This window comes from Bufo bufo, chromosome 1 (genome assembly GCF_905171765.1).
Source record: "Bufo bufo chromosome 1, aBufBuf1.1, whole genome shotgun sequence".
NCBI lineage: Eukaryota > Metazoa > Chordata > Amphibia > Anura > Bufonidae > Bufo > Bufo bufo.
The window spans coordinates 347,696,631-347,707,195 of NC_053389.1; positions in this window are offsets into that span (position 1 = coordinate 347,696,631).

Sequence of the window (10,565 nt, forward strand, 5' to 3'; positions counted from 1 at the left end):
CCTTCAGTGTCAATCTACAATTTTCATAGTCATGAAAATAAAGAAAACTCTTTGAATGAGAAGGTGTGTCCAAACTTTTGGTCTGTACTGTATGTCCCCTATATACCCCAGTGTCAGTGTATACATGTGTATGGATGTGCCCCAAGCATCTATATACATGTATATTATATATTATGCCCCCTGCTTCACCTGATGCCAGATGTATCAGTGTGAATGTGCCCCAAGCATTCGCACTGATGCCATCTGGCTAATTGCATCAGAATGACCGGATAAAAGTCCGGTCATCCTGTATGCTTCAAAGAACTCTGATTCAATAGAATCGGAGTCCTTTGTAGTGAGTATCTCCAGCTCTGCTGGAGATATTCATGCATAATAGGAAGAGGGGAGAAACCTCCCCTCCTTCTATTATGCGCATTCCTGAAGGAGAGCGCAGCCGGCGCTCAGAGAGAGAAGAGTGGAGCCCCCCCCCCCCGGCTTTAGGATATGATTAACCCCTACTTACCCATATCCCCTATCCCACCAACGATACCCTATAACCCCTATATCTACCCCTATATTGCCCATATCCCCTATCCCACCAACGATTCCCTATACCTCCTCCCATATCCCCTACACAACCCCCCTCTATCCCACCAACGTACCCCTACTCTCATTGTCCCTATACCAACCCTGCAAGCATCCATATTAACCCTTGCAGTGCTGTCCCATACCCTAACCCTATAGGAGCATCCTTGCTCCCTATACTGTTCCCCTGCAATGTCTGTGGCCTGCATTCACCCCTGCAGTGCCACCGTTAACCCTTTGTCGTTCTCTTAGGGATAGAATTAGTCAGGTGGGGTGGGCTGCTAATACATGTGTGAGTGTATTGTATAGTTAGTTTGTGGGTGGAATTTGGGAACCGTGTAGTGTAGTTTAGTGCTGTATGTTTAGTGCTGTATTTATAGTACTGTGTTAGTGTATTGCGTGCGTAGTGTATTGTTGGTATTAATAAATACAGTGTTTTATTTATAACTATCTGTGTAATGTGTGGTTATTAGCGATAGTTAGTTTAGTAAGGCGCATGCAGCTAGCGTAGTGATTAGCGTAAGGCAAAGTGAAAGTATTGTATTTATTATTATAAAGGTATAAATAGGCGGAGTCTTCAATAGACGGCTCCTCCTATTTATGCATAAATATTGGTGATTAATATTCCCCCTTTACAGGGGAACATTTGGATGTCACTCTTATGTTGTCCCTGTCTATGACGCTGGTAGGGGAACATTTGGATTTCACTGATATGGTGGTACTTTCTATGATTCTGGTTTGGGGAACATTTGGATGTTACTCTTATGGTGACCCTGTCTATGACGCTGGTAGGGGGAACATTTGGATGTCACTGATATGTTGGTGCTGTGGATATCACCGGTAGGGGGAACATTTGGATGTCAGTCATATGGTGGTGCTGTGGATATCACTGGTAGTGGGAACAATTGGATGTCACTGATATGGTCGCCCTGTCTATGACGCTGGTAGGGGCAACATTTGGCTTTCTCTCTTATGGTGGCCCTGTCTATGACGCTGGTATGGGGAACATTTGGATGTCACTCTTATGGTGGCCCTGTCTATGACGCTGGTATGGGGAACATTTGGTTGTCACTGATATAGTGGTGCTGTGGATATCACCAGTAGGGGGAACATTTGGATGTCAGTGATATGGTGGTGCTGTGGATATCACCGGTAGGGGGAACATTTGGATGTCAGTGATATGGTGGTGCTGTGGATATCACTGGTTGGGGGAACAATTGGATGTCACTGATATGGTGGCCCTGTCTATGACGCTGGTAGGGGGAACATTTAAATCCTTCTTGAAACAGCAGGCAGTTCCTTATTGGTGGAAACAGCAGGCAGTTCCGACGAATGAACTGTCTGCCGGATCACACTGCCGCAAGTATGAAACTAGCCTGATCAGGCAAAAGATACAAACACAGTATGCTACTGTATTTTCTCTGTGTAAATAAAATTTGCCTTACTGACGGATCCGGCCTTTTTTTTCTATATTAATGTATTAGTGCAGGATCTGGAATTCAAAAAACAATAATGCCGGATCCGTTATTCCTGTCTGGGAATGCGCAGACCAATAAAAAGGTGAAAAAAATAAATGCTGTATCCTTTTTAAAGGATGACAATGGAAAGACGAATCCAGCATTTTAATACTTTTGTAAGACTGATCATGATCTTGATCACTCTTACAAATGCCATCAGTTAGCATAAGTTTTGACGGATCCGGCAGGCAGTTCCGGTGACGGAACAGCTTGCCGTATTACTCTGCCAAAATTGTGAAAGTACCCTATCTCTAAAATAATAGCTATCTCATTAATTTGACTGTAACAATGTAATTTTTCACACAGGTAAATTAAGAACAAAACTATGCCGGCCTGCATTGTGACTAAGTGTCATAACAAATCTGTCCGTAAAGGACAAAGTCCAAACATCATAATGCATTATTTTCCAAATGATATTGAGCGAGTTGTTTTGTGTTTGTCTCAAACTGGACAAAATTTTGAGGACATTAATGCTGGCGCTCGAAAAATAACAGAAGGAAAAAAATTTAACAAATATGTCATTTGTTCCGAACACTTTGCACCGGATTGTTATCGAGTGACTCATTATGAAAGAGTATTGAACCGTGATGCTATTCCTACAATATTTCCGGCTGCGGTTGCCGGAGAGGCAATTATTTAGGAAAGTTTGAAAAAAACAACGGGTCACTCAAGAAAAAGAGTTTGTGAAGTTGATTTGCCGACATCAAGCGTTCAAGAAAATCTTTTCAACATGAGATCGTCAAACGGGTATGTGCAGTGTAGCTACCCAAACTGAATTTAGGCCTCTTTCACACTTGCGTTGTTGGGATCCGGCATGCACTTCCGTTGCCGGAGGTGCCTGCCGGATCCATAACAACGCAAGTGTACTGAAAGCATTTGAAGACGGAACCGTCTTCCAAATGCTTTCAGTGTTACTATGGCACCCAGGACGCTATTAAAGTCCTGGTTGCCATAGTAGGAGCGGGGAGCGGGGGAGCAGTATACTTACAGTCCGTGCGGCTCCCCGGGCGCTCCAGAATGACGTCAGAGCGCCCCATGCGCATGGATGACGTGATCCATGTGATCACGTGATCCATGCGCTTGGGGCGCCCTGACGTCACTCTGGAGCGCCCGGGGAGCCGCACGGACGGTAAGTACACTGCTCCCCCGCTCCCCGCTACACTTACCATGGCTGTCAGGACTTTAGCGTCCCGGCAGCCATGGTAACTATTCAGAAAAAGCTAAACGTCGGGTCCGGCAATGCGCCGAAACGACGTTTAGCTTAAGGCCGGATCCGGATCAATGCCTTTCAATGGGCATTGATCCCGGATCCGGCCTTGCGGCAAGTCTTCAGGATTTTTGGCCGGAGCAAAAAGCGCAGCATGCTGCGGTATTTTCTCCGGCCAAAAAACGTTCCGTACCGGAACTGAAGACATCCTGATGCATCCTGAACGGATTACTCTCCATTCAGAATGCATTAGGATAATCCTGATCAGTATTCTTCCGGCATAGAGTCCCGACGACGGAAATCTATGCCGGAAGACAAGAACGCAGGTGTGAAAGAGCCCATAATTTGACAAATTGCAGTTTGCATCTTGTCTCCACTTCCCAATCAATAAGTGAAGTTGAAATGTCAAAACAAAATGAAGCTTGCTTAGTGAACCCAATAATGTCTACACCTTTACATCAGGGTGTAGGAGAGGGTTTTTCCTCCCCCCCCCAAAAAAAAACAACAACTTAGGTTTGTTGTCTGTTCCGGAGAATTCGGAAGAAATATGTCCTTTGTCACCTTTTCCACAAGGCAACTTAAAAAATTTTGCTTCCCAGAAGACTCGATATCAAATGATTTAGACGAAAGTTTAGATAACCAATCTGCCTATGTCCCTGAAAAATCCAGTTTTGATGAGTCCGATCATTATCTGTGTGCTTCGTTACTGGAAGAAGAAACTCCTTCTTCAGATCAATGCATTCAATTGTTGACACCAGAAAACGTAGTAAATAAAATAAAAATGTTGGTGTTTGAGAGCTGCCTCGAACAACTGTTCACAAAAGTAAAGTGTCAAAGTTTCAAAGAATGTCGATTTATGGTGAAATCATGGACAAATAATTACAATGGTTCGTATTGCAAATTTAAAGGCACTTGTACTGCCGGCAACTCTTTTGTCCTATTTGAAACTCAACCAAAGATAGGACGTTACTCTGCAGGTAACATATTGACAGCCTCATCCATCCTATTTTCTGGACAAAACTTTCAAAAAATCACTGAGTTTTTAAACATTTTGGGTTTGGCAAGCATTTCACAAACAACGTACTACAGATACCAAACTAAATTTTTGTTTCCTGCAATTCATACAGCTTGGGAAAAAGAAAAACAATTTTTTATCACATCTAAAAGTGGTAAAACACTATGTCTTTCCGGAGATGGTCAATGCAACAGTCCTGGCCACAGTGCTAAGTACTGTATTTATACTGTTATGGACCTTGTATCTAAAAAAATTGTGGATTTTGAGGTTGTACAGCAGACTCAATGTTCATCCTCTGTGGCCATGGAGAAGTTTGGTTTTGATTGTGTTCTGAAACAAATTACAGAAAATGGTTTGAAGGTTAAAATTTTTGCTTCAGATCGACATGTGGGAATCCGATATAAAATTAAAAATGATTATCCATCACTAATCCACTAATTCGACGTATGGCACTACGCTAAATCATTAAAGAAGAAACTACAGACTGCTGCGAAACAAAAATTCTGCAAAGAAATTACACTGTGGATAGAAAAACTAATATTACATTTTTGGTGGTGTATACAAACTTGCGAAAACTCACATGAACTACTGTCCGTTCATATATGCTTATAGATGTGCCCCAAGCATCTATGGGCATATATGGCCGGAATCCCGCTCACATGCGCCTGCTGGGTGGGTGGAGGAGACCGACAGTTGGACAATTATGTCCAGCGTCGGCCTCTACAAAGGACAGAGGATCAAAAAGATCCTCTGCCCTTTGTCACCATCTCCGGCAGCGCTGGAGATGGTATGCCTAACAGGGACATGGGAACAGAGTTCCCATGCCCCTCTGTGCCGCTCACCTCCGGCGCTGTAATTACAGCGCCAGAGATGTGCGATATCTCCACAGGCGGGAGGATCAAAGGATCCCCTGCCTGGGAGAGCGGGCTGGCGCAGGGCGGCAAAACGGGCGCGAGCGCTGCAGGGTTTAAATACCCCAGCAGCACTGCGCTCTGGCAGATCCCCCCCCCCCCCTGAAGATGAGCGGATCCTGTGCTCAGAACGGGACCCCTCCAGACAGGAGAGCGCAGGCAGCGATGTGCTGCGCTCTGAAGAAATGACCAGCCAGAGAGAGAGCGCAGGCACACTGAGCCCTGCACCCGGAACAAGAGAAGAGAGTTGGAGAGCCCAGAGCAGTTGAGCCCAGAGCAGTTGAGCCCAGAGGAGGAAAGCAGAAGGACGGAGCAGCTGCTGGCTAAGTATCGATTTCCCCTGTCCTGCTTCCTCCTTAACCCCTGAGGCCCTGTACCCCTGTTATGCCACATTAACCCCTGCTGAGACCCTGGCAGACCTCCAGCAGTAACCCCTACACTGCCTGTCCCATGTTGTCCCAACATCCCCAGCAGTCCCCTGTTAACCCCTTCAGTGCCCTGTTCCCTTACTCTCCCCTGATTAACCCTTTCCCTGCCAGGCATTACCCCTGGTATCTCTCCCCTGGTCCCCGGACACTTTGTACCCCTGATGTCCGTGCCCTGTTCCCCTGTCCTGCCTGCATTAACCCCTTTACCCTGGTGGCCCTGATTAACCCCTGGTGGTTACCCTGGTTCCCTGCCTTGGGTGTCTCTGTAGAGCATGCCTCTGCTCTGCAAACAATATTGTGTAATTAACCCTCTTGTTACCCTGTAGGGACAGTGAGTACAGACGGGTGGGGTTGTTACTGATATTTGTGTGTATGCGAATGTATTATTGTATTGTATAGATAGTGTGTGGGGTGGAATTTGGGATTGAGCTGTGTAGTGTAGTTAGGTTTGTATTGTGTTTATTGTAGTACCATTTCTATACTGCGGTGTGTACTTCTGTATGTATATATATTCATATCCATTGATCTATGAATATATATAGATATAGCATATTGTTAGACTTGTATAAATTGTATTGTGTAATAAATATTCCTTATTGTTCATAATACAGTGTATGGTGTTTTTACTAGTCGCCGCCGTAGTATAGTGATAGTAAGTCGCACGTAGTGTAGTTCAGTGTAGTGTATATGCAATCAGAGGTAATCAGTAGTGTTTTATGTTTACCAAGGTATAAATGGGCGGAGTCATCAATAGACGGTTCCTCCCATTTATGAATATTAATTATCGATATTTGCATAAATATTGGTGACTAATATTCCCCCCTTAACATTGGCGAGCCAGGCCCACTGCTAGGAATTTGTTTTCTGTGTTTGATTTTGGTGGGAAAAAAATCGTTTACGCTGTGAACTAGTCAGACAGGAGGGACGCGGTCAGTGGATTCTGAGCGTCCATTGCCTGATAGTTCGTACAGGTAAAGCGGTTTGTTCAATCAGAACCAAACACAGAGCAATCTCTACAGCAGAGAATTTAAATCTTTCTGATTTGTGTATTAACGATTTTCTGATTGCCTTGCACGCCCACTGAACACTGGAGAGAAGCCGTCGCATACGTCACTGAAGAGAGGACCATCGCCGTTGGAGCTGAACAGAGAAGTCCGGCTGAGCGGGAGAAGACGTTCCTGATACTACAGGACCTCCTCCACGCAGCATACAAGGGACAACAAAGGACAACACCAAGGAAGATGGCCTCTCATCAAAACGTGAGTATGAACTTCTCCACACTACACCAGTTAGCTAAACACAGCACATTTAACCCCATCCTCCCCACCACTTACAAGTCAGCAGAAATGCTGTGGTCCGATTTGTTAGCACAGGCTTGTAGTTACGACAAGATATGTGTTAATAAACGGACGGTGTTGAATAAGTCCACCAAACGGCTTCGGATGCTCGCCAAACTCGTTCATACGTTTGAGGCTAGCACCTGTAAGCCAAAGGAAGTGGCGCTGGTGTCTCGGTCAACGGAGACAATTCCTCCGGACATTCACTGCCAGTGCTGTACCAGTAATTCGGACCAGGTTTCGGCATTGCGGGCACAGCTGGCGGAGAATGTGCAGTCTACTGTTGACCGAGATGCGCAGGTGGCTAGGATAGAGTCACAGTTAGTAGAGCTGCAGAGGCAGAAGGAGGAAATTGAGGCTAAGTTGACTCAGTCTTATACTGAGGTCAAGGCCTTCAAGGAGCGGACTGCCTCTACTGACGTGACGGTAGCCAAATTGAAGGCTCAGGTTGCTGTAAGGTCCCAGCTAATGTCTGGCATGCAACAGGTTATTACCAAGTTGGTGCCGGCCCTTTCTTTTTCCGTAAAGCCAGGGCCACAAGGGGGGAGAGTAGTCTGTGACTGGTCTGATCATCAGGTCAAGCCGGTCCAGACTAACAGAGATTTTTCCCTGACTTTGGGAAAAAGAACTGTGGTGAAGAGTGCGTCCCTGAGGATGGAACAATTCAGGAGAAGGGAGCACGGCTGCAGTGTAGATGGACCTGGGCCATGCAGAGCAAGCATCAGATGTTTTGCATGTGGTGGCCTAGGTCATATAGCGAGACACTGCGAAACAGATAGGAACATAACACACAGGACAGGAAACCAAGTCACGTGTTTCAGGTGTGGGAACAAAGGACACATTGCAAGGAATTGCCCTTGTGCAGGTAATTGCAATGTGTCCAACAGTATCAGCCAGGTAACAAATTGTGCAGTGGGGTCTAGTCAGCCTGGCCATAACGGGGTTACCTCTCGGCAGCATCACCAGCTGCTGAGGGGTCAGAATGGCCAAGCTAGGCTAGGCAACATTTGACACCCCTGTACTATTTGTTACACCGTTTGTTCCCTGTGTATGTCCATGTTGTGTGTTTTTGTTATCTGTTTGTAAGTTTTTCTTGATGTTGATGGTGGTAGTCCTTGTCTACGAGTGTGTTCCACCACGCTGATTTATGTAGTGGTGTAAGTCCCATCTGCTGTCTGTTTCATTCTGTGTCCCCTTGCAGTGGAACAGTGTTATACTGTGGATCGAGAACGTATAGGCTTGCGAGCAGATAATTTCACACGGGAAATCCTACACAAAGGATGATGTGATTTTATTCTGGGCAGCCAGGGTCTCGGATCGATACAGATAGCGCTGTTGTGCTCAAGGTTTTCGGTAGGGCTGTGTTGCGCTGGGGACTGGGGCGGACAGACAACATTGGTGTAATGTTGTGCTGCGCACTTAATTCTAGTCCGGTCAGGTAGCACAGCTCTGATAGGGATTGGACGCAGAGTGTTTGGCAGCAGAATGTGGACTGTGTTCTTGTGTTGTGGGGTCCTGGGGAGCCAGGGCATGCCTATGCCATTGGTTCTGCGGGCCTCCACAAGATGGGATCACAGGGGGAAATCGGCCGGGGTACACATGAGTGGACAGAAATGCGGTGCCATCAATAACAAGATGGTGCTTTGTCCACAGAACTCCAGTTATCCTAACCTAGTAGGGCGGCCATCCTTATCTGTTGGTGCAGAGGGATGTGCAGCAGAGGACGCTATCCTCTGAAGGTAGGGTGTTCAGACACCAGTGTTGGGATAACGAGGGGTCCTGTGAGATAAAGGGCAGCCCAATACCTTTCTCTACCCATGGGTCAAAGGTATTGGTGCTGGGAATTTTCACATTTAATTGCACTGTTAGGGGAGAAATTCCCCTGGGAGCGCCTGGTATTTTCTTCTGCCATAGGTGTGATTTTATATGGAGCGGAAGAAAAACCCAGGAGACGCCACAGAAGAGACCAGCTATTCCCCCTGACACTGTTGTGAAGCTCCAGAGGATCCCACTGGATTTTGGCAACTAAGCGACCTCTGCCTAGAGGTGTTCTAGAGAAGACTGTGCCACAATCCAGCGGGAGCATTATTTAAGGCTCTGGAGGAAGACTTGGGAGACGTTCGGGTGGAAGAACTTATCACTTGTTTCACCCAGTGAAACTTCTTCTGGTTCTGGTCATCGTCGGAGGGTCAAGGGACTTATTGACCAAATACACCAGAACCAGACAGAACTTTACAGAACTATCCGGAGGAGGAGGCTCAGGACATAACTCCAACTTTGTCCTGTAGCCAAATATTTGATGGACACTTTGTTTCCTATGAGGGTTTGGGACGTATAACATATACTACCCTGAAACCCCATAGCACATTGTATTGTGTATATATATTGATTATGTTTGTTGGTTGATTGTGTACCTATAGACACTCTAGGTACAAATGTGTGACAGCCTATATAATTGGGCTGTACACATTTGCATCCTATAGTCATTTCCCATGGACACGGGGGTCTGCGACCTACCTGTGTCTTTGGAGGTGTAGAGATATGCCAGGTTGCATGAGTCTCTATGGGTACACACACATTTAATGGAATTTGGTGGTGTTGGGAGGGATGTGACATGTATTTTGTGTGAATGGGGATAAGGTTAGGTCACGATAGGGACAGGCATCATTCATTTGCTACCTTGAACCCTGGAACGGTGAAGTTCTTAAGGGAAGGGCTGGATGTGTAGTGTGGCGGAGGTGTTCTCCGCAGTAGAATTTAGGTACTGTGACATCGCCGCTTCTGACCTGCCTTGTAAAGACCTATTAATCTGTCCACGGGAGAACCGCACCCATCAAGATGGAAACAGATGTTGGACGAAAGTGGTGATTGAAGAAAGTTGGGACTGAGGTTGTGAGGGTGAACCCGCTCCAGATTCCTTGGAGGCGGGCCATACCTGAAGATCGGCAGAACTACCGAGACTGTGGGGGTGTGGTCACTCCAAAGTGGGGGTGGCCGACACCAAGAGACTGTTAAAGAAAGGCCAGTTAAAGACTGCAAAGAGTGAACCCGCTCCAGATTTGGGGGGGGGGGGGACGACACCTGAAGATCGGCAATTACCGAGAGACTGTGGGAGTGTGGTCACTCCAAAGTGGGGGTGGCCGACACGAAAAGACTGTTAAAGAGACTGTGGGTGTGTGGTATTCTAAAGATGTCAAGAAGAAGACGGTGTATCCTGTGGACGGAGGAGTAGGTTACGGTGAAGGGCAGGTCGGAGGAAGAGGGATGTCTAAGTACCTAAAGATCTGTGTGCACTACAGTTCTTCCTGAACTTCCACCAAAGATGGGGTTGAAGGAGGGCAAATATATCTCAACCCGTTCCCCCATTATATTGTCGTATTATATAGTCCGACAACAGGGGGATTGTTGAGGAACGGTTGAGACATATGCATATATATCCATGCATGCCTGCAAACACGTGCAAGCATGTATGGTATATATGTGCATACATTAGCCATAGCATCATGGGACGATGTGCGCAGATGTGCCCAGCATCTGCGCACGTCTGCCCATGGTGATCCCCAGGGGCTCATGGTGGCCCCTGTGG